This window comes from Scophthalmus maximus, chromosome 16, assembly GCF_022379125.1.
Source record: "Scophthalmus maximus strain ysfricsl-2021 chromosome 16, ASM2237912v1, whole genome shotgun sequence".
In the NCBI taxonomy this organism is placed as follows: domain Eukaryota; kingdom Metazoa; phylum Chordata; class Actinopteri; order Pleuronectiformes; family Scophthalmidae; genus Scophthalmus; species Scophthalmus maximus.
In genome coordinates, this window is record NC_061530.1 from 12,583,571 (window position 1) to 12,609,476 (window position 25,906).

The 25,906-nt window shown below is 41.8% G+C and overlaps 1 protein-coding gene across 1 annotated transcript in view; it reads left to right on the forward strand.

The window, feature by feature from the left end:
- The window catches only part of LOC118287356 (protocadherin-15-like), a 222,404-nt gene that overhangs the window by 45,427 nt on the left and 151,071 nt on the right, over positions 1-25,906 (forward strand). The window contains exon 2 of the mRNA XM_047327512.1: positions 10,494-10,586. The gene's annotated coding sequence lies outside the window, so the exon portion shown is untranslated. The remainder of the gene's footprint in view (positions 1-10,493; positions 10,587-25,906) is intronic.

The following is a 25,906-nucleotide window of genomic DNA, read 5'->3' on the forward strand; positions in this document are numbered from 1 at the left end:
CTAAAAAAGACTTGAACCAGTGGTTTAGCTGTGTCTGGTTCAGGCCCCTTGTCGCAGGGTTCACGTGTAGGCAGTTGCACTAAACTGAAGCAACAAATTAATTAGTTGATGTCAATTAAGGCGCCAGTAGCCCAACTCCCTGTGACCTCCCTGTGACTATTACATTTTGTCAGTGTCTGGTTTGCAATGAATCGTTACTTGTGTTAGTACCGACGAAATTCAGTATGTACCCTTAAAAGTTCCAAGTTTGGTGTCTAACCCTATCTCACGATTCCTCAAATCAATCTTGTGACCCATCACAGGGGGCTGACCCCTAGTTCGGGAAACACTAATTTTCCAAACTGTCTGTAATGAAGTTGAAATTAACTTTACTTGTATTAGCATGCATATATGAATATTAAAAATCTAATCTTTGTTTTTTCTCTCTACTGAAGTAAAGTAGCTGACTACTGTTACATCGTTGTTATCATAGGTTTTTGTGTTCTGCTTATTTATGATTGCAACACATTTCTATAAACCTAATATAGCTGCTATTAGGACGATCTGATCTAATAACGGTATCGGGTGCAGATACTGATGTAATATACTTGTCAGATATGGGTCTGACGTCAGCGATCCACGTAATGATCCAGATTCCATAGCCAATATATTGTAGGACAAATTAATTCGTTGGTAATTAAACACGTCTTTTAAAGATGTCTACTAGTTGCCATTCTCTTTAATATTTTACACTCTGTATTGAAATGTACTTATGATGATGCATTGCTCTGCACTTGATTTGTTCATGTTTTTCAAAACATTCCAATAGTTGCCATAGCAATTTTCACTCCTACACCTTTTTGTATGTGCAGCTCACTTTATACTATATTCCAAATTAATTTAGTTGGAATACATTTCTCTGTAATGCATTTTGTTTTTGTTGCTTTTTTAAAATAAGTAATGTTGTTTAGTACACACACGTACCCTGACACATAATACCAAAAATGATGATAGAAAATAATAAGGATTTTATTCATGAAAAAAAGATCCCCAGTATAAGGATTGATTGATATCCTAATGCAGATATCAGAATCTGATTTGAACTGAAAGAAAAGAGAAAACACAATCAGTCCACCTATTGTTGATGGTAACTGTCTGTACGGTAATCTGGCATTTCTCCCCAGTGTAGGTCGTGTAAGTCCTCAGGAAACCACTATGGCAACACATTAGACGATTAAACGCATGAATGGTGGGGCTTTATATCCGGATGTCAAGTGAGGTGAGCGGCAGACGCTGAACAAGCAGCGGCAGTGTCGGGAATCTTTAGTAATAGGGGGCGTTGCTGCGGCTGCATTTACTGTCGAGCTCTGAACATGAACAGTACACCTCCGCGACTGCTGCCGCTTGGTACGTTGCAAATTCCTCAGGGATGGTGTTACGGTACCAGCTCTGTCAATGCGCACACAGGGTACAAAAGCAGTTATGTGAAGTATAAAATATATCTGGGATAGAAGGTGTTTTTTTCTTTCGGCTGTTCCAGTGAGGCGTGACCAGTGTGGATCATACTTGATTTGGGGTTTTTCCCCCCTTTTTTTTCAATCGCAAGATTCCCTGCCTGACACAACTTGGATCTGGGGGAACCGTGTTGTGAATGAGTAACCTGGAACGGCGACCGACCCGCTCACCATCGGAGCCTCGGCCCCCTGTATATAAGAAGTTGTAATAAAGTACAGTAATTGTTTACATTGCCTTAGTTAAAAGTGTGCTGCAGTCCGCGGAGGCGTGAACAAAAGCAGATGTTTCGATGGCGATTGCCCTGCTGAAATGTTAATTACTTTACCCCGTGTCAGACGCTGTCCTTCAGGCGTAGCAGTCTATTGAGAGGGATAATGCACAGTGAGCTGGTTTGAGGCAGGGAGTGTACTTATGTGACTCCACGGAGACATCAGAGGTGAGGGTCAGTCACAGTGGCAGCACCAGTGGACTTGGCAGGATGAGGACAAATAGCAGAGACATTAGACAGTTTTGGGTTTTTTTGTGCGAAGGAAGTCTCATGTTGTCAACCTGAACGAGAACTGAGACAGATGCTGCTGACGTTCCTGCATGTGAGGAGTTTGCAAGGGCTCACCACAATCTGCGTGCAACCACCGATCCTCCCCCTGTGTGTAGCTAATCTGTGCATTGCCCACGCAAGTTAGAACCAGTTCAGTTCGGGGCTTACATCGTGCGCTCACACTTGATGAAATCATGTTCATAGTCCAAAAAGGAGTAACTGACATATTTCCGCTGCTCGTCTCTGTTGACTGGTGCCCCGGCTGAGCCCCGCTACGCGACATCATTACCCAGGCCACCTGCTAGTGGGGCGAACAGATGGGAGAGGCGTACCTTGTGCGCCCCCACGACTGACAGATTGAGTCATGCAGGCAGACATTTGTCAGTGACAACCGCAGCAAACTCTGTGTGACACTCGTGTGCTCAAATATATCCCATAAGTGGCATCCGCGACTGCATGCACAGCTCCGCTGGGACCACTGCAGCTCCGTCGACTATAGCAAAAGCTACGGAGGTTAAATCTGTGTGTGTCCATACACGGTCACACAGGAGAGGTAACTGGCGTTCAGTGACATTGTGCAGCTTATCAAACGGCTTAAACAAGCAAAAGGAATAGTCACTTGCAGCTAATAAACATGTTCCGGTGTTTCTTTTTAATGCAGTCAGGTATTTTTGGACCTGTCTGTTCCTCTAGAATGATGAGGCCCAGTATGTAGTAGACAAGACAACTGTACAATAGCCCTAAACCTAACCCTAGAGTGTACTCTAACCCTAACCCTCTGTTGTGTGGAGCTCATGACGAGGCATCGCTGTTAATGCAGAAAAGATGCCGAATCAGTACTTTCACATCCGATATCTTGGCGCGCATATAGTCGACAAGGCATCTGTACAAAATAGATGTTTTAGGAATGACTCTGGGATTTAATCCTAAAATCTGAAGTGTGTCAGTGTGTTCACATGGGTGTGTATGTGTCTCTGTGTGCACAGTCTGTCCTCAGCAGGCCTGATCAAGCCATCCTGTGCTGCCTGGTTGTTAAATCTGTTTGCTCTGTCTCGCTGTGCTGCACAGTCACTCCTCTCCTCCTCCTCCTCCTGCTGCTGCTGCTGCTGCCTTTCTACCCCTTTGTATTTGAAAATTCAAGTTTTAAACATTCCTTATTTCCTCCCTAAGTCTCTAAAGGCATAACAAAAAAAAAAGAAGTTCAAACACACACACATGTACAAACAACTTCCACTGTCGCCATCCTCGCCGTCCCTCTCACGCAAACAAATTCTCATTGTGTCTCGCTCACACTTTCGGACCAACTTGCCGATTTGCACCGAGGGGAAAGCCTCTTTTTGACTTGCTAAACATCATTCACTTGCCTCTTGGAGAACTGTTTTTGCTCCGCATTGCTTGATAAATGTGCTGTATATAACACAGCATTTTGAGCATATGTGTGTGCCAGCCTCTCATGGGTAATTTGGAATGGATACAAGTTAGACATTGGATTTTTTAAAAATATTTGATGATGAACTATCACTGATGTTTTGTCGTCGGTGCTTCCTCAGAGCAGGACGGGCAGGACGGAGATGGCATCAAAGACCGGCCTCTGGTTTTCCTCCTCCTCCTCTATGAGTCAGATTTTTATTTTATTTTTTTCACGCTCAGTCTTTGTCCCCTGCCTCCTCTTTTTATTACACCGTCAGTAGAGCTGAATGATATTGGCATGTCCTTTCATACATCTGCAAGGGAAAGTAGTTAGCAGCGTAGATTGATTCAAATGGTTCATTCATGTGCATGTGTACGATGCCCACTGCTCCCACAAACAGCACATAACCTGTCATTGCTTACTAACCAAGCATGGGCGGCCATTCAAACTTTCTCCACATGATAAAGCAATGCTCACGGAGCTGTATGTGATATTACATTCATATTTCACACTGTTCAGAATGTTTAAAAAGAGCAGTCGAGTTGGAGAAAGACATTCACAATCTGCCGACCGGTTCAGAGTTTGATCAAGAGAATTTCCCACTAAGTGAAAGTAACTACGGCACAGAAGTGTCAACATAGCTGCAAAAACCTCCATCGCTGGCTGCGTCACATCTAAATATAATCTAATATTAATTTCTAATTGGTTTCAGTTGGCGACAAACTGCCCCAGATAGGAAACACAGCGAACCAATCTAATGTTGGACAATTTCAGGAATGTGACTACAATTGCATCCGTCAGTGGGCTGTAATACCCTACTCATGTGAGCTGCCCAATATGTTCCGCCTTCAACATCAACACCTTCCTAATGGCCTCAGCTGTTGATTTGTTTCTCTGTGTGTGCGCGCGCTCGCTTGTTGAAATTCACAGTCTTATCCATGCAATGATTATGTGATTATGCGGCGCTCTGAGGCATTTTAATGAAGGTTCTAATTGAAAAGCATCCAGAGCTGATAGAGAGAGGAGACCCCGGAGAAAATTCGGCACCGGATAGAGACAATTCAGGCAGCAGCAATATTTTATTATTTTTCCTCATATCAATTAATTAGTTTTCAGTTAAGGTGTTTCGGTAAATAAACTGGGTCTTAATTGAAATGACCAGAGACAGAAATAAATATTTTACCATGAGGACAATTGGGGGGCAATCAAAGTGTTTCTCGGTAGGTCTCAATCCAACTTAATATCACAAACCTTTGGCCTAATTATCATCTCTGTGAAAATTATTAGTTCAGAATATACATTTTGACTCATCTCTCAAGTTCCTCTTTTCCTCCTCCTCTTTTTGAATTTGGCCGACCTTTCCTTCTTTCTGTTTTGTCTTGCAACTTTCCTGAATGTCAATGGTAAAAACTGGCTAGAGAACTTTTTTTTTTTCTTTTTAAATCAAACCATGCATTAATTCATATTTTTCCTCTTCTTCTTATCTACCTCCTTTCTTTGTTTATCCACTCCTCTCGTTTACAGTTTCCTTCTCCTCTCTCCTCCGTCCTACACTGCGCAACTTGGAACTATCCATCCATAATCAAGATTATCATCACAGCTACCATGCCGGTAATGACCTCAACAACAGATGAATGGTAAATCAATAAGCACTGACCTTGCAGCATAATTGGACCGGGCCCCTCTCACTCAAAGAACAATAACTTCATTATAGAGTGAGACAAGTAAAGTAATGGAGGGTGTTGCCTTATGGAATTATACACATAAAAACAATAGATCTACTTGAGCAGACTGTGAGAAGAACACGTTTGCTCTTTTTTGTTCTGCTTGGAAAGCAAAAGGTTAATAGGAGACTCCAGACGTACTCTGTGGGGCTCTACTTGTTAATGAGTTCAATGCTAATGTCACCATCTTAGAATGTTCTCCCTGACAGTGCTAACATGCTGAAAACAGGAACAGTGGGAAAAAAATGTAGGACTTTATAACAACATAAAGATGAGTTCATGTTCAATTACACATATATAACAAACTTTTTTTTCTTCAGGCCAATTCCAATGTTTCGTGATTTAATTTGACTGTACAGAGAGACAAACAAAAAACAAATATAGAATAAACTGCAAATAAGAATCACGTACCTGGTACCAGATGATAATAACTGAAATGTGGTCTGAGACTCATTTCACACCTGTTATTTAAACTGACATGTTCGAAGGTGCGTACCAACCAAGGCAGAGCCACAGACATCTGAGAAAAACAATCGCACCACAAGATTAATATACAAGATTCAATCATATCACATGGTCTTTTTCTCTCCGCAAATATTCGAGCAGATGTTTTTACATGATCAAATTCAAGGGTGATTTTATGATCATATCAGATGATCTTTATCAGCTAGTAGAGTTAGCACCAATGTCATGGAATTACAGAGGTTCGGATGTAAAAGAGACAAAATGTGACATCATTGAAAGCTAATGCTTTTCAATGCATTTTTTTTTTGTCTATATGAATTCATAACAGAATAGCCAAACATCTGATTAATTACTGCCAGATGAGATGTCTGGGAAATGATCCTCAGCTGTTGTGAACCTGGAGGAAATGCTATGATTCTGCTGCCATAAAGTGCTAAAAGGGTATAAAGCCTGACTAACCTGATCCTGTCTCTGTCCATTAAACTGCCAGGGGACAACAACAACATACACACACACACACACACACACACACATAAACACACACACACACACACACGCACACATGCACACGCACACAGAATGATAGAAAAACAAACAGAGGCCGAGATAGGGAGGGAAACAGATGAAGCCAACAGTGTGGCAACGTTTTCCAATGATAACATAATGGGAACATTAAAACACCTGAGCCAAGATAATGAAGTGAACTAATAGAGATAATTGAATTTTGTATCACCCTCAGTTACAATTTCACCTTCACTACCTTAATTTACCATCTACCTCATGGCCGGGCTATGAGTTTAATGATTTGTCTGCCTTTCTCAGTTGCTTAATCTCTTCCTCTCCCTCCCTCCAGTATCTTCCCTTACTCCCTTTGTCCTTCTCTTTCCCCCTCCATCTTGTAATCTCTATTTCTTTAAACAACTTCCTTTTTCTTTCTCTTTCTGTTACGCTCTGTTCCCTGGTGCTTTTGAAGGCTATGGTTCTGTTCACACATGCATACAAACAGATGAGGATAGACAAGTGTGAATGTACACACAGACACAAACACACCCACACACACAAGTAACAGTATATGTTGGGTCTGTAAACTACATGACTGGCTGATTGATCTTCTTGTGAATGGGGAAGTGCTGCTCTTTTTTTGTATTTGTGTGTGACTGTGTTTCCGTGCGGACGTCCTTGTAATCTTAATACTCGGAGTGGGTGGGATGGCACACACCTACTGTAGTCACCACATTAACATACTTTAGCCCACACTGATTTGTTTCTGAAGGGACCATTGAAGAAAAAACAAAATCCAAACAACAACAAAAAAACCTATTCAGTGTCATTTCTCAAATTACATTGAAAGTAAGTGCTATAACAGAGCAAAAATAAGTAAGCACAGTAATGTGCGGTGCAATATCACAAAACTTTGTTTGCCAGGAAACTTATGGAAGTAGGAAAACAGCGAGCACTTAAAAGCTGTAGTGAAAAGAAAGATTGATGCAGCTAAGAAGCCAGCTGCTGCTCCTCTGGCCTCTTTAACTCAGTGCAGTATCTCAGTGAGGATATCTTTCATCTCTCTTTCTGAAAAATTTAACCGCGTCCCTTGGTTTTTCATCCGTAGTCCAAGATGAATGAGTATCTTCCTCTGCACTTGTTATTAGAAGTTAAAACCTCCCTCATCTTTCAACCAAGTTGAATAAGGATTAATTTTCTGAAAGCAGCAGCTCATCACTGGGCAAATGTCGGTGAAACTTTGTTTCTTCAATCCATCTAAAGTCATTTTGCCAAGTTTTATCTGTAATCTCTGCAGCATGAATATCGCCGCTAGTGTCCGACTTCTATTATAACAATATCTCACTAGACTTTTCCGTCAAATGGCCTCGTACTGTTTGTGACCTTGAGCCCATCGCGGCCCAGGGGTATGGGAAATTGAGTTTGCTAAAAACAGAGGTATTAAATAAAAGAATATATCACATAGATTTTTTTAAAGGTCCCATATTGTAGAAAATCAGATTTCCATGTCTTTTTTTGTTATTAACCGGATCTTGGTGCTATGTAAATACAGTGTAATTATTAAACGCTCAATCCTCGTAGAAAAGCACACGGCCCGTGTTCAGAAACTGTGCATTAGGACATGCTGTCAGGTAACTTTGTGATTTCAAAACAAAACGGTCACCGCCCTCAGCCATGCCCCCAGCACGGTCCACCCAGACCCACCTTCCCGCTTCACAGGATTTGGTTTCTTCAAGTGTCTGCTTGACATCTGCTATATTTATTCCATTCTCCTACCAATGTTTAGATTACTTTTATCGTGCTGTTTTGAGTCTCCTCTTTTATCAATCGTGTTGTTTCTCCAGTTGCACTTGTACTGAAAACCGGCTGTCATTATTATGACTGAGTGCGTGTGGATTGCAAATTTGCTTACTCACAGTCAAGGGATGAAATCCTACCGCCTGGAGTTCGGGGTTCCAAAATAGGTATAAGCTGCTTGACGGCGTTCTCCGTAGCTGCTGCCCAGGCGAAGAATATTTTCACCACACAAGCACCGTCACGCTGCCCTCGGTAGACGTTCTTCTGTGTACTCGCCTTAAACGCTGCTGCTGGTCTCTCGCCTGCAGTCCCGATCAATGCCATTTAAAACTCCCTGTGGTCTGGTGGTGATGGAAAGGAAGACGTCTCTTCCTCCTGGTAATACAATGAACATACTCTCCTGTTGTCCAAGCTGTTTTCGAACACGCACCTCCCTGATGTTCTCAATCGTCCTGGAGCCTTCACCCACGTATGTTACCTCGGCTGACCTTGACACACCATTGGCACTGTACTTGTCCACCTGGAGGGTCTCGCCGCCAAAGATTATGCGCTGGAGGCCGGGGCAGCACTCTCGCTCCCGCATTGGACGTGGATGCTGCAACACCGGCAGATAGTGGCCGACGGCGGCAGGGGTTTGCAACCAGGGCAAAGGCTCTGGTATAACTCCACACCAAACCCAGCAGGAGCATTTTTGTCCATTCCCACACTGTCTGACCATCGCCGTTTGCATTTACCGGCAAGTTTTATCAAGTTACAGTTGTAGGCTGCAATCAGAAAGTAGTCACTGTTCATGCTAGAACTTAAGTTCGAGATGGTTTTGGTACTTAAAACCACAAAAATAATTTGTCTTCTTAAAGATGTCAAAACTTCAAATAAAATTGCCAGAATACAATGATTTTAGTAGTTTGTGATTTAATAAAAGTTTACTTAATAGATTTTTTTTTTAACGTCTGGAACAAACTCAATTCGATATTTTCACAGTGGCCCTCTTTTTTAAACGATGGCAGCTGTGTAGGTGTGGGTACACCTTGTGTGGAGTATGTAATGGACCCAAACTGCATCTTTTTTAACATAATGGAGCGTAGATGAAGGGAGGCAGAGAGCTGGAACAGCAAGAGACATTATGAACAAAACCCATATGGTTTACTAAAATGCTGGATCGTGTTTGAGTTTGGAAAACGCCAATGTGTGTCATCATTTATTGAACTCATGAACTAAAGTAAGACAAAGAGAGAGTGGGGGTGGTGCATATAAAAGGCTGAGGACAAGACAAGAGTGGAGAATAAAGATAAAAGTACAGGATGGCTGAGGGCGAGAAAGGAGACGAGCAGAGGACAATGAATGGACCAGGATGTGAGAACAGAGACGCAGTAGACTGACAGAGGCAGCGAGATAGCGGTGCGACTGACAAGAGGCACGTAGAGTGGGAGGAAAGATGAGAAAGGGGGAACGGTGGGAGACGCTCAAAGATGGAAGAGTGAATTTAGGTTCCTACAAATCCATACAAGCCAGACAGAACTCTATATCAAGGGCCCCTTTGATGTGTAATGGGTGAAACATTGTTAAAAAAAAAGAGCAGTGAACATTCGCAGAATCAGTGCAACAGTGTTGGGGCTCACTTTCGATATGTGCCTGCCATAGTTATACAACTTCTTCCAAACCCTGGCTAATGAGACTTTAATGCAAGCTTTCAAATGGGACGAAGTGCTAATTTCCTAATTGTCTGCCCAGGTAATAAAACAAATGATCGTTGCTGTGATGTACTGACACTTGCACCTCTGCCTTTTTTTCCCTGAAGGTCATTAGGTTTCTCTCTTAAGACTCAATTCATTCATTGCCGGGGAAAGTCACCCCTTTATCGCCGACCTCAGCTGTCACATTTTCACAGGGAGGAGACATTGTCCGTGTGTGTTTTAAAACTGTTTCTTGTAATTGTGCTGTATGTGTAAGGGGGCTGTCAAATATTTCAGGAAATCTGAGGCTGCAGTACAGCTGACATTTTTAGGCTTCTATCATAAAACCCAAGCTGATATTGATCCCGTGGACACTGTCCTCCAAAAGTGCATAAATGAAAGGATTGGCGTTATGCGAGTAGTAGTAGAGTAGTTTGGGGGGGATTTTTTTACACCTAAAAAGTCTGGACCAAGGTCCAAACCAAGGTTCAAGTTCATGTTAGTTTTGGTTTCACATTGCAATTTAGGGAACGCACTAAAGCATTTTGTATGACATATGTCCTGTCATCATCACCTTCGTGTACCCTGATTGGTTTGTAGTAGCTGTTGGGTAGTAGTCTTTCTGTTTGAATGGATTGGTTCATGTTGTTATTTTCATATCGTTTAGGTTTAACTAGTAGCATCACCAACTTTGGGCGCAGTACTTGACACAAATTCGAATGGGCCAAATGAATGTCCTTGTCATTTAAACATGATATAGTTGGATATCGCGAAGACACCAAGCAGTCCTGTGAAAAAATTGCAGTAAAATATTTTGTCTCCTCTTTCCCGCACGTGGTACCACAGCTTATTTTTGCTTTTCTTCTGCCTCTTTGTCTTCTAATATATAGGTAATGAAGATGTCTCAACATCCTGCAATTGGTCCAAAAAAACAAACAGCTGTTCGACTAAACGGGAAAATCCCAATGTTCAGACCAAACGAGGTAGGTGTAAAGCCATCCTGAGTTGTCTCCAGTCAACCATGGGTTAACCACAGAAGCACCAGATATAAAAAGTACTACCATGTTGTACAGTTTAAATTCCCTCATGAGTTGTTTTGGCATATTCTGAACAACAAAAAATGCAGCCTCCTTTCCCCCCATATTCACAACCTAGAGTGATTATTGTCAGTAATTCACTTCACCTCTCATCCAAGAGGCTTCTTTTAGGGTTGAAGTGCATCAGTCTTCATTAGGGTGTTGCATATTCTCTAATCTCTCACCAGTTTATTGTGTTAAGTCACCTCTAAGAATGACATGAATAGAAAGGTGAATACTTCATTGATCCCGGGGGAAATTTCGGCTCTGCTTTCAAAAGACTCCAGGCCATTATGTATTAATATTTACCAACATTTAATCTTAGACTCCAGAGTGCGCAGTTCAAATGAATTTTACATGTCCGCTAATGCTGCTGCTCTGATTTCCCGCTTATGGGCAGCGCTGCCTGGTTGCATTCAGATTTATTTTGGAACTGGTCCTTCATGGTGACGCGGCGGGAAAGGGATGTCGCCTGGCACGTCCCAATCCACTCTGTTCCCAGACTCCCTTCTCCCGACTGACAGTACTGTGGCTATGTGTTCGAAGCGCGTCTTCTCCAACTGGATTGGTGGATTGGCAGCTGCCTACAGTCACGATTTTCAATGTGGAGCAGCATAATCTGCACAGGCAGTCAACACGGCTAGAGCTCAGTCTAGGCGCCGTGTTAACAGTCAGTGCCGGGATGCTCTTAAGGAAAACCTGCCAGTTTGGAAGAGGGCATTGTGAAAAATTCCTTAAAACAGGGAAGTGCTGCAATGATTACACAAAACACGTTTGTGGTAGTTGTTTTCATATTTCAAATCAAACGGTCTGCATGACACTTGTTTTTCTTGATTTTGGTGACATACTGTACAGTACATACTTCATAGGGTATAAATCAGAGGTATATATAACTTCTTAAATCCATAATGACAGTTGAAGTGATTTAAAAAAAATGTGACTTTACAAGGTTTGACAACAAGCAAAAGTGAAAAAATGTATGTGTACTGCACAAGAGAGTGAAGTATTTTTACTCTGTGTGTGGGTGCGTGTCCGTGTGTGCGTGCGTGCGTGCATGTGTGCAGTTGCTCTTTGACCATAGTACTAGACTAACAAAAAAAGCGAGAAAGCTGTGGACAAGAAAAACTTTGTGTTTTTTGCTCTAGACATGCGATGGGCCCGACTGAAATACATCAGCAACAACTATTTGACGGGCTACACACACACACACACACACACACACACACACACACACACACACACGGGTAAAGACATCCACGAAGTGATAGCCACCACGTCAGATGGACACATACACTCGATACATTTGGTAACTACATCCATTTTAACACACACACAATTTGCATTGTGCCGTCTACACACTATTTTCACCCATCATCACTGACATCCATCATTTCGTTATGTAATTTCTCTCTTTCTCACACATATTGTCTCTATCGTTGTTTCTTTTTCTTGGACTCTCCCCAGAAGCACACACAACACACATGCACACGCACACACACACACACACACACACACGCACACGCACAAACATACACGCGCACGTCGTAGCTGCCACAGTGACTAATGAGAATATGTGACAGCGCTGGTGGTAAGTGAGATAGAGAGGAAGTGGAAACAGAGGACGCCCAAATTTTTCATTGAGGAAATGAAGGGTTACAGGGTTCAGCACTTGCCCCTTCCTCCTGCCTGACCAATGACTGACGAGTATTTAGAAAACAGACTTCCAGACAGAGGACACCAAACTGCGGGGGGAGGGGGCTCTGTTGTGAATGTGACCTCTGTCTTTTTTCAATATCCATTTATCTTTATTCAGCCTTGTTTCCTGACCATTTCTCTCTTTCCAGATTCAGCTCTGCCTCTCTTTCTACCTATTTCAGTAGCTCGCCCTCCGTCCTCTCAATCACTCCTCAACTTCTGTATTCATTTACTGTCTCCTCACCATCACTCACACTTTGTTTGTCTCCCTACCATCCCCGCCTCTGCCCCTGCTCAATTATAATCCTTTCCCCCCGTCCAGCTGTCTGTTTCCTCTACATCATCTCCCCCTTTCTTTTTCCATCCATTCGCTCACATTTCTCTATCTTTCTATCGCTCCCTCTCTCTTTCTCAGGTGGCAGAGCAGATTAGTGGTTAGTGAGACCATCCCATTACTGTAAGGTTACAGATTCAATCTCCGAAAGGCAGACAGCGTGCACATCAATAGCCGTGGATCCTGTCAAAATGTCCTTGAGCACGATGCTGTATGTACACCTGCTCAGTCATTATAAGTCACCCTGGGAGAGCGGTTTGCCAAAAAAATGTGAATTTTGGCATTTTCGCTATGTAATCTTAATTCTGTCCTTGAGGTTATCCTCAATGCATGCGTCTTACTCCGACCTTCACCGGCGGTAAGTGCTGTTATTACACTGAATCTGTGTTTCTTAAAGTAACGGTTGGTATCATTCATTCTCTCAATTAAGTCATCGTTGGTTTTGTCTAAACGTTTCAGAAAATAGTGTTACACAGTCCAAGGTGACATCTTCACCTATTGTCTTTTTTTTTAATAAAGCACTTTAGATATAAGCTGCAAATGAGTGGTAACCTTTCAGAAAGGTCACAGTGATTATTGAGATATCACTGCTGGCCTGATGAATTAATAATAATACGTCACTGCCATGTGTAATAGATGCACTTGATGGTGCCGGCTGTCCATTGTTCCTCTCTGTAAAGTTGAGGAAAGTTGCAAACCGCAACCAACTGAGCAACCGGCAGGGGACAACTTAAGACTTATTATTTAATTTTATGCTCTTATTTAGTTTGGTTCTTGTTTTGTTCCAAGCTGTTATATTCTATGTTTCTTGCAAAGCACTTTGTAACCTAACTTAGATAAGTTCTACATAAATAAAGTGTTGTTATTATTATTATCATTATCCATTGATTTCATTGGTCAACTATAAAGTAGTGGAGCAGAGTAAGTGATCTCAAATGGATAATTTATGTCAGCCAGTTCCATAACGATTGAGAGAGAAAAAACGAGCAGAACAGAAACAGAGTGCATGGCTTCATTGATACATATGCCTGTGTCTGTCTTTGTGAGTTTTTATAGTGAGTTTGCACTGGTGATCTCATGCCACCTCCCTGTTTCACTACAACTTTATCACTCGATCCAGCTTGTGCAGCGATTATCACGGAAATCCATCAAACATTTCGGCCCAAGGACACGGGCGTATGTATCCTGTCCTCAGGAGCATGCAGTCGGTCAGGTGATCATCAACGCGCCCTCGTAAGCAGAAACAATTTGATTTGAAAGGGAAGAAAATGCTGTTTTCATCATCTTTTCATATCAAACAAATGAACAGATAATTCTGTGAACCCAGCAACAGAATGAAGGTTTGTTTGTTTTCTTCCTGCCAAATGTCTTGGAAGACCATTTGTCACATCCTCCTTATCTCACGTCTGAAGGACTTATCTTCTGGAGAGGAAATATCTTTCTTTTCTTTCCTGGGGAGATGAAAGGCAGCGTTGACAAAAAAAAAAACAACCTTGATTGTAAGAAGGTTTCTTGGAAGCATCAGTCAAGTGTTTATGGTTTAAAGAAGCAGCTTTGAAGGACAGTGTTTCTTATTATGTTGGTAATTATAAGTGGATTTATTTACGTGTGGTCTGCTGCTTCACTTCAGGCAACATTTCATCATATTAGAGCCGTTTGTGTTGGTGTGTATGTACATAACCATGTATGTATGTATCTAACACAACGTGTGCTTGTGCGGTATGGTGCAGCAGAAACACAACAGAGAAAAACGATTTAATTTCTCTGATCATGGATAATTCATGGAATTACCCCCTCAAACCGTCCCTCAACGTGGAAGACCAACTCTGTCCTTCAGAGATAAATCTTCTCTTTCTTGCTTGCAGCTCAATGAAAGAGTTTGGTTCACGTCGCAAATCAAACCGAGATTACAGCGGCAGCAGTTTTTTCCTTGAAGTGCTTCTCAAACGCAGAACCATTTCTCCCTTTCTGAACAAAACTTCCCGCTGAACAAAGTCCCTCAAGTAGAATTGTGTTTTGTATCGGAATAAAATGTTTCTGTAGATGAAAAAAAACAGTTGTTTAACTTTCTCAATTCATGTAAAGTACGCCATTGGGTGTTTGGTATCACTTAGGGCTGCAACTTATTTTCTTTATGGATTAATCTGTTGATTATTTTCCCGATTAGTCGATTAGTTGTTTGGTCGATAAAATGGTGAAAAATGTTAATCATGTTTCCCAAACTGCACGATGATGTTTGCTTTTGTCCACACACCAAAGATATTTAGTTATCTTTCATAGAGGAGCAAAGAAACCAGAAAATATGTAAGAAGCTGTAATCTGATAACTTTTTTTCATAAAAACTACTTGAACCGATTAATCGACTATCAAAATTGTTTATTTTGTAGTCGATTACTAATCAATTTTTTCGATTAACTGTTGCAGCTCTTGTATCAGTATAGTATAAATGATGATGCATGATTTGGCAACATGGATATATATATATATATATCAGTGTAAAGCATTCCAGCAAATTTCACTTACTTATGTAAGCGTGTGTGTGTGTGTGTGTGTGTGTGTGTGTGTGTGTGTGTGTGTGTGTGTGTGTGTGTGTGTGTGTGTGTGTGTGTGTGTGTGTGTGTGTGTGTGTGTGTGTGTGTGTGTGTGTGTGTGTGTGTGTGTTTGTTTTCCTTTTGTGTCCGTCTGTGTGTGGGCTGCTCGATGATTGGGGCCCTTTCTCGGCTTAACCTCTAACTCCCACCAGTCAATATTACAACAATTAACGCCAAAGCATAAAATGTCAATATGTGGCATTTTCAGAGGTCAAACTAGAATTCTGTTGCCCCGATGAACCCCTGCCGCTATGAGCCAGCTGAGGAGGTTCGATTCCTGAGTAAACTGTTGAGTCTAAAAATGAATAGTCATTGATTTTAGGTAATAATTTGGAGAGAGTTTAAGGCCTTGAAAATGAATTTTGCCCAGCCAGCCTCTTACCGTGAGTGAAAGGCTCCTACAGATATTTTCTATATTTCTTTTCTAAGGCTCACTGGTTTGAAAAGGGCGGGGCATAGGTAGAAGAATTTGATGCAAACATTTTCTTCCCATGGCCTGCGAGAGTATCAAAAGTTTTCAAAAGAGTTTAACAATTCAAAAGTATGTTATAACCACCCCCCCAACAATTCTAAAACTCTGGCTAAAAAATGGTTTGTTCTTGTGAGGATAAAAAAGAGCAGCGCCTCTTTTTTTCTATCCATAGGATAGAGAATCATTCAGGCCCCCTCACTTTATTTGGACATTACCTGTCTTTTCTTGCCGCTGGTGCAGGATGCTGCACAACGTCCTTACCACCATCTTGCTACTGCAGCATCTATAAAATCTATTTTTGATATACCATAAAAAAAAAGCATTCACTGTAACCAAAAAACCTTAAGCAACAGAGGATAGTCACAGTGGCTCAGTACTGAATAACTGGGAATCAATTTCAAAAACCTACTTCAATCTGTTTTTATGTTTCTGTGAAAGGCAGCTTTGTAGTCTCACTTTGTTCCAAAATGGCCTCTGTCCTCGTCTCTTTTTCTCAACAAGACCAGATCAAATGCTGCATGTCAGGAGGTCCGCCCCTGACATTTAGCTGATCACAGAGAGGGGCCGAGTGAAATACAAAGGAAAACGTGCAGGGAGACATGAACGTACACGTTTCCTGACAGAGGGGATTATGGTTGTATCACACACACCTGGCTCTTTGTGCCGCCATGTCTGTGAGACAGACAAACAGAGACCTGCTCCTTTTATTAAACATCGTTGGGAAATTACTGCTGTTTTAGCATAATCTTATTGTACTCTTTTATTCCAAACAGCCGATGCATGAATAATGCATTCAGAGATAAAGTATTCATGCCTTGATGCTGTTGAGCCAAAGTGCAACTTTTTTTTATTTATTTCGGGAGGTGATTGACAGATGATCATGACGACTCGTATCATGCGTCGGTTGTGTGATGTCGCGCGCCGCTTTGATGTTTTTTTCGGCTAAAAAAAGACCCGCGGAACATAAGCAAAAAAATGTGCCAAAAACTAACAGGATACTGAGAGTTTGTATGCAGTTGTTAATCCTTTTCAAGTTTGATTAAATGACTAAAATGTATACTCTTTATCATAAAATACGACCTTTTGTAGCTCCAACTTGATTCAACTAGAGCCTGCCTGATATATTAGTTAGTTAATAAAATAAAAAAAATCTGCCAATATGATCCTTTATATGTCCCATGGAAGGGACATGGAAGAAGAAAAACAAAAGATATGTTCTTTTCTCGCAAAACTACATCTCTTTTTTTTCTTTTTTCTCCATGTCCTCTCCGGGGCTCTGTTATGTAAGTCACATCGGCATCGGCATTCATGTTTATATTTTAGTTTTTAAATATTGCATTTTCTTAATTCTAGTTCTATATATTTAGTTGTATTTGTGTTTTTTTTCATTTATAGTGAAGTTTATGTTTATAATGTAAATATCCATACTCATTCATGTTTATTTGTCATCAGGGTTTGACAACGACTTCTAAGGAATCATTGTCAATTTCTTTTTTTAATATACAGTATATTTATTCCATTATTTCGGTATTGGCAATCCATATCAGTTGGGATCTAGTTTCATCAGTTTTCCTTGCACACATTCTTTCTCACACACCTGAGCTAAGTGCCTCCAGCCAAGTCGGCTAATCTAGTATGTGTTTCCCTTGTCGAGAAGAAGAAGGAGCACATTTCCTTCAGCGACTATTTAAGAGCGCTAACATTCCTGTCATAGCCCGGCACAAGTGTCTCTGCTTGCAAATGAGAAAATGGAAAATGTCTTCATTTTATTCTAATTGTATTTAATCCAATTAAAACCCCTTTATTAGATCTGATTACTAACTATTCGCATCAGCTATCCTAACCATGTTTACCAGCCACACAGCAGCCAGGTTCTGGCATTATAAGCAACTAATGTTTCAGCTTATAGAAATGCTGACACATAATTCCGTCAGCATGCATTATATTTAGGCATGGCGAGGAAAACACGAGGTGAGACTGAAAACTGAATGCATCTTTGTATCAGGATATTCATGTAGAGGCCTCCGAATGCATATGTAGAGGTGAAGGGACTTGTTGCAGTGAGTGAATTATGCTTTGGTACAGTGTAAAATGAGCAGTTAACAGAGAGTTTTGTTTTCAAATGGGATTAAATTACCCTGGATTTCATGCACGCCTCGTGACTATCCCAGTGAGAATGGTGGACAAACACTAACAATGAAAGCTGACAATATATTCATAATGAGAATACAAAAACAAATTGGTGATTTTAGATGTACAATTTCAGTGGAAATTACATCTGACTATAATGAGAACATTTCAAGAGTATGAATTAATCATAAATGTGTAAAATATGAAATATGATATGTATTAAAATGTGCATTACATACATCATTTGACCCATTGAAATGTAACTTTCTCTCAAGAGCGAGAGTCTTCTTTTTGTTACTTAGTCTCTCCCTCAGAGACAACATACCCAATTGCACAGCCCCCCCCCCCCCCACCTGGACCCCCTCGAGTTGCCTTATTCCTTCTTCTCCTTTCCCTCCCACCCGCTAAAAAGGAGAGCTGCATTGTGGCGATGTCAACACGGCTTCTTATTTCGCTTATTTGCATAACTTAAATTCTCTGGTTTTACTCTAAATGCAAGTCTTGCTTTAAGATTTCCTTCTAAATGCACCGGTGAAACATTTTCCGGGGGCCATTTCAATTTTTAATAACACACTTAACAGGCCGTACTTAATAATTGACCATATACGATCACAATAAACTCTCTAATGCGATGGCTAGAACTGCGTCTCTTTTGCCGAGGCATCTGATGTCAGATGGCAGTGATGATGATGATGATGATGATGATGAGGATGATAATGATGATGATGCTCTTCGCAGCTGGAAGACCGTAATCCCTTTCTCGTCTCAAAGTTAGCAGTGAGCCCACACACAAAAGGCTAGCCGGCCGATGTCCTTTTTGTGCGTAGTATTTGTAGTACATTGTGCTACACAAGCACAACTAGTAACACAAGAAATCAGCGATGTGCACTCCTCATCTTCAGAGGGTGAACAAATCTGAATATGCTCCAAATGTTGCAAGAAGTACTTGTCTAATTTAGAGTCACTCTCTCTTTCTGCTGTTATTATAAGCAACCGCGTCATTCCTCATCCTTCCAGTTGTTTTTTATTGGTCATGATTGGCCAAGTGATAAAAAACATCAGTTGATGTTGTGTGCTTTTCTGAAAAAGGTCAGGCGGGTTTTTTTCCTGCCTTTTTTTTTCCCTCCCCCCAAAGTTTTGAAAGAGCTCCACTCAGCCAAAAAAGCAGCTTGGAACAGAGCTTTTAAAAGGGCAGCCACTTTCTGAGCATGTCATTGTTTTACCATGTAAATACAAAGCACACACACAAAGAAAAGAGAGCGGTTGCACGACACCTACTCTGTTCTGGGACACTCGAGCGTGATGGACGTCTGCATTAAACTGGAGAGAGTGGAAAAGACGGACAACAGCAAAGAGGAAATGTGTGGGAGATAAGCAGAGAGACAGAAGAGCGAGAGATTCACGGTGTTGTGGGAGTGAGTCAGAGGACTGATGTAGGAGAAGCAAGAGAAAAAAAAGAGCTTTTCAGACCTCAACAGTGTAACGGAGTGAATGAGAGCCGCGCACGTGGAGATGGAAGGAGGAGATTGCAGAGAAGTTGAGGGATGGGCTGACATTTCTCCTGCCCTCGCTAATGCTGTCTCACTGCTGACCCAGCTACTGTACTTACACACACACACACACACACACACACTCCTCAGGTGTCTACGTATATTGGATCTCTCTGAGTTTGCCTCTATACAAATTAGGGTTGTCGTGGAAATTGTGTTACTGCTCTTACCGCTGTTACACGATGTTCAGGCAAATATCGATTACATAGCTCGCCCACAGGCCCCACCACGTCTCTTTAATTTACACAAAACATACTCACTACTACTGTCATTATTTTGACATACTGTCATTACCTTTCCGTGGGTGTATTTATGTCTTTTCCTGCCACCGGGAAGCGATGCCCCTGTTTTTGATTTGCGCCTCGTTTTTTGGCCACGACACGGTTTTTAATTGTAATGATTCAGAGGTGCAGAACCAACAGAGGTTTGACGATGGGGTCGCGATACTTCCACAGTGATTGTCATGATCTCGTGTTTTGATTTCCTGCTTTATTTTTGAATTAGTTTTGCACTTCCTGAAAAAAAGCACAGGTGTCAATCTAGAAATAGTGAGAAGTAAGAGAGGGAAGGTTTTCACATAATCCTGCAGCTGTGTTGCACTGCGTCCCGTAAAAAAGCCCCCAACACAAATTGACACGTGGCGTTTAATGTCCCGCGCTGCTGAAAACATATTCAATGGGATATGCCCAATTTATTTTTAAGTCCAAAACCAAACAGTCCTGGGCCGTTTCACTTTGTCTGAGATTTACGGAAGCCAACGAGGTAGAATGAGTCCCCAGGGTGGTGTCATCGGAGGATGCTAAATCCTTGTTGCCTTAATTAAAGCTCAGTGAAAAAGATGGAAGATTTGCATGGCCCAAAGCCTCTTGTGCAGCACTGTCGAGAAAATGAAGTTTTCCGATCTAATAATTACATTGATTGTCCTCGGTGGCGTGAGCAAAGGCTCTTTTTTTTTTTTTTGAGAATACAAAGCAAAACAAACCATTACAGCCATCATCAAGGGGCAAAGTCTACATGAAGCCGTAAGTTAGGGGTAAATCACATGTCCGATATATTGTATGTTAACTATGATCAGAAATGAACCTGTACAGATTTCAACCGCCAACCCTTTACCTCCTTCTGACCCTTAAGTGAATAGGATACACAAATTGGTTTACAATGTGGGAAATATATTTGTAAAAGGCAATTCACCGCATCCGCACAATTACACATGGTTGATAATCCCAGTGGTAGATTTAAACACTTGTGTTTTTGTAAGTGCTTGTAATCTCCCATTTTGGAGTTTAGAATACAAGACAATAGAACCATAATAATCATATCTGGTGCTGATAACAATAAATCCTACATATCTGGTCATGCAGGGCAAAAGATAGTGGGTTCCAAACTCTGCAGTGGAACTCGGGGTGAGAAGGAAGACGCAGCATATTGCTCCGGTTTTTAGCTCAACTTCAGTGGCGCCCCCTCTCTGAGTTTGGAATTGATTTTGAAAATGTTATTGATTACACTAAAGGGACACTTTGGCCCGGTGCCCAGCCAAAGATCCCCAGGCAGAACTCTCTCGGTCATTTCCCATTTGAGAGCCGCAGACCAACGCCGACCTTACAGTGGATGACATTTGAGGCATTTATCAAAGTTTGGGACTGTTAAGCAAAGTCAGGACCGTTATATCTGTGGGTTCCTGTCACGAAAGATGTAGCCCTTCTTTAAGACCATTCCCAACCTCTGCTGGTCGGCAAACTGATGGTAAAGTGGCTAGAAATAGTGTTGGAGTAGAAAAAAAATGAGATTAGAAATCTATGAAAAATAAAAGGCGAGTTCTCTTTGCATTTGGAGCTGGTTCATAACTTTAGCTTGTAATTCAACCATCATCTGTGTTGGACTAAACAGATGTATTTGATTCAATGCTTGACAAAAGGGGCTTATTGGGAAATTCTCTATTTTCAGAATTCACTTGTGCTCAACACACACCAGCACAACAGACGATCACTCACACCCCGGTAGACAATCACACACAAGCAGCTGCACATGCATCAGGAAGGAAACACACATAAGAGGCCGTTGTGTAGTTTTTTTAGGGTCATAACGTTCACATTGTTGTACAGTCCATTACGCACACACACACACACACACACACACACACACACACACACACACACACACACACATACACACACACACACACACTAAATATTGTGTGTCCCTCTATTGGCAGTTGTGTGACAGCTAATTAAACGTAATATCCACTGCTGCTGCCCCGCAGACGGACATTAGTCACTCTTATCGTCACACACACACACACACACACACACACTGAACCAGCGGCCCACACCTACACTGTTTTTATGTTTTGTGAAATGACCACTGTCTGTCTTCCGAATGTGTAACCTCATTCTCGCTGGGAGCAATAGAACACACACACACACACACACACACACACACACACACACGCACACAATTTCTCTAAAGCCAAGAGGTCACTCTCTGTGTGTGGAAGATAATAATGAATTATGTTTTTGTCTGTACACGCACACGTACACTAATATAGTTGGAGCAGTTAAAGCACATATTTAAATGACTGTCAATTGTGTGTGTGTGTGTGTGTGTGTGTGTGTGTGTGTGTGTGTGTGTAATCCACTGATGTCAAGTGTTCATTTGACAGGCCATAAAGATAAATATCTTCCCTCTACCTTCTTAATCACACAACCTTTACAAAGTCAATCAAAATGGATTCATAGTCTCTCAAAGCTTTGAGCCGGCGATAATGTCGCATGACGGAAGGTTGTTTGAATATTGAATATGCATTTCAAATCTTTACCGTGTAAATTCTATCACTTCATCATATCATATTTATTTAAAGTGAAGCCGTTACATTTTTGCTTGATCGCCGTCTTTTGAACTCGGCACACGTTCGGAATGTTCTGGCGGCGGCTTGAAATTGGTTCATGCGTTTTAAAATGTCAAAATACGTCGATCAAACGTGAATGCCCCTCGGGCTTTTGAACCTTTAAGATACTGAAGGCGAAGCGGGGCGCAGCATGAGATAATGGGCTGTCCACCACTTAAAAGACTTTACTTACTGAGTCATTATGCAGACGTAGATCAAAACAAAGTTATCCTCTCATTTGTTCTCTCTTCTTTCCCCCGTGCCCCTTTTGTGAACTGCGACCCGAGCTCTGAAGATGACTCTCTGTGTCTGACTGTGTCCTTATTTCCCATCGCGACCTCAGAAACGCCCCTGGGAATGTACATATTTGTGTTTTCTCGTCTCACATCCATCTCTTATCCTTTAGAGATGTTAATTTTATATTTGGTGTGATGATGCGCACTTTCAAGTCGGGTTGTATGTTGTTTCACCCTGGGGGATGCACAGGGAATCTTTTCTTTCTCTTTCTTTTTTGGACAGATGTGCCTGTCTCGCTGAAGATGTACTCAGGAAGGTAGTCGTTAAACGGAGCTTCAACCCTGACACTTGTTGTAGACTTTCATCCTCATTTGCACATGCTATAAAAAGGAGTTGGACTCCTCCTCCTGGGAATGGAGATTTTTACCCTTGTTAGGCTGTATTTTTGTAATTAAGATTTCTTTTTTTAACACATCGCTTTTAACTTTAAAACCTTACAGCCACAGAAACTTTGTGCGACTCTTGGGGATGCACACTTTTGAAGCTCGTGATCAACTTGTATTCATCATTCTTCTTTCTTTTCATGGAGTCCTCTCTATGATGACCATTTCAAATGTCAACAGATGATATTTACTTGCATGCTTTGTTTGTAGCTTGGAGAAATTCCCAAGTAAAAGCTGGTGGAGACTCAAGTTTTATTGGATTCTTACTGGGAAGTCCCCGGGGGACAGCGTTCTTGTTGACATACTTGCCCTTTCTACAAAACAAAATGATGAGTCAAAACAATTCTCAAGTTAGACATATTCATTTGGAACTCAATAGCATTTCTGTGTCCTGAAATAATCTTCTAGATTATGAATTTTAATGTTGAATTCTCTAAATTGCTCTACAATCTCAAGGTGAGTAAATCTTGACCCAATCTGGTATTTTGGTAAAGCACAAAATCCTAAAAAAATACTGAAAATCCTTGTATTGTGATGCAGTCTACCAAATAACTATAGGTCTGGATCCATGGAACTGACTTAGAACTGGGGGCCCAGAGGCAACTGATTTACAATGGAAATATTTCTAAAGCCCATCATTAGTCATCTACTGTCAACACACAACAAACATAGGAAATGAATGTAATGAACCTTATTTCTGGCACTGCAGTTTGGATCAATTTTGGATGAAAATGGGGGGGGGAATCCCCCCCGATGAAAAGTATTGCTGCTGCCTTGAGGAATTTGATGAACAGCTTGGCTAATTATCCGGTTCTTGGGGCTCCATGTTGCAAATTAAAATGGACATTTAATTTCAAATAGAGCACACTCTGATCTCACTTGGCAGCAGGAGAATTTGCTTAACTATAATTTTGATGATTTATCAGCCAAGGTCACTTAGGACATCAGCAGAGGCACCAAACGCGTTCAGTGGAACAGGATTCCTTTTGCCTGGGCACCTGCACCACGACCCCATTTGAATCCTAAACCGACCTTTGGAACAAACAAACAAGGTTCCCCTCGCTCTAAAGTTTCAGAGATCAAAGTGCGGCGATGTTGTGACTGGAATATATCTGTCCAACTGTGCGCCGGAGGAAGTGAGTAGCAACCCCCCCCCCCGCTCTCCAACAAGCAAACCTCTCCGGTGGTGCCCTTGACAAAAGCACTTAACCCCACCTACTCCAGCTGAGCTGCACTGTAGCTGTATTGAGCAACTCCCTGCAGTCACTTTGTGTAATTGAATGAGGGTGGAAATAGGTGGTATCGGGGTAAAAAAAAAAAAAAAAGGGCTCCCAGTGGTGTTTGGCTAAATAAAAGTTGGGGGGGGGGGGGGGGTGGGGGGGTGGGGGGGGGGGGGGGGACGACTGGATGATGAAGTTTTGAGCAGTTTTTCAGTTGTGTATCTTTGAAAATATGAGTTATTATTCCGCTGGGCTGTATTTTCTCATGCATGGAAGCAGACTCCGACACAACACAGAGAATGAATCCAAAAATACAACAACAAAAAGAATCTCATGACAGCACATTTTTACACGACAGAAGGGAAATCGACGCAAGATAACGGGCTGACATGTCCGTCAGGGCGGTCCCTTCCCGCTGCATGTCCGCCGCCGCGGAGCTGCTACAAGTAGACAAAGTAAAGTTGTCCCAAAGTGTCTGTTTTTCTTGAAGGACCATCACAGTGTGGATCGCTTAAATTGCACAAGATATTAAAACAAAGAAAAATCTGAATGACGCTGCGAGACATCTCCAGTTTTTTTCTGACATCAGACACCCAGCAGTAATTTAGCGGGGCCCCTTAGAGGAAAAAGCCCCCCCCCCCCCTTCCTCTGCTCTGGATGATCGACACAATCAGTAGTGTATTGATATTATATTTATTAGGCGGTCTAGGACCAATCCCAGCACCAATACATCTCAGAGCTGAGCTGACATATAAATGGTAAACGTACTGCATTTATATCGTGCTTTTCTAGTCTTATCGTCCACTCAAAGGCACTTTACAGTACAGTGGTTTGGAGGCTGAGTCAAAGCTTTGGGCTCTTTGTCGTGTACTTACAGCCCTCGTATTCTATTCTATTCTATTCGATTCTATTTCTGAGCAGTGTCCACAGTGTGGTGGCTCGTCGTGCTGCTGGTTGACGCTGCTGTTGCTGGCAAGGAGTGGGAGGCGTCTGCCTGGCATCTGGTCTGCGACAGTGGTTTTAGGTGGCTGATTTGTGTCAAAAGTTTCTGCCGGATGAATGGTGGGAGCCAAGGTTTTCCCCTTGAAACATAGAATTAGGTGATGGATGTTATCCACTTCGCCTATCGGTGGTTTTAATCTAGTGCCGACCTCACTAAGCCAATTTTTTTTAAGTACATAAGCACGTTACTGCCAAAAACCTACGATACTGCGATGGTAATAAAGATAACGTCTCTTTCCTGTCATATATGCCTTTCTTTTCTCTCCAGCCAGAAACTGTACAACTGAGTGAGTGAGTTATCAGCAGTATCATTGTGTTGCATCAGCTGTCCGACTGCCTCACTACTGGACTGAAACCCTCTCCGTCATACATGACTGACATGACTGATACTTGAACGACCATCTTACAAAGCAGCTAACGGCCTGACTGACTAAACAACCGTGCGTCTGAGGGGAGAGACTGGCTGCGATTTTACTGTGAGTGTACGCCCCTAATACAAGGTGAGCGGCCGCGTGTGTCCCCGCCATCTTTCATTGCAATTTCCTTTGGCTGTTTTTGTTATTTTATTTTCATGTAAAATGAAGAAAAAGAGGCTGTATTTCTCTTTAAGTGCCATCAGGGAGAAGACCGGATATACAGGGCCACAGTTGGATGTTTTCAGGAGAATGT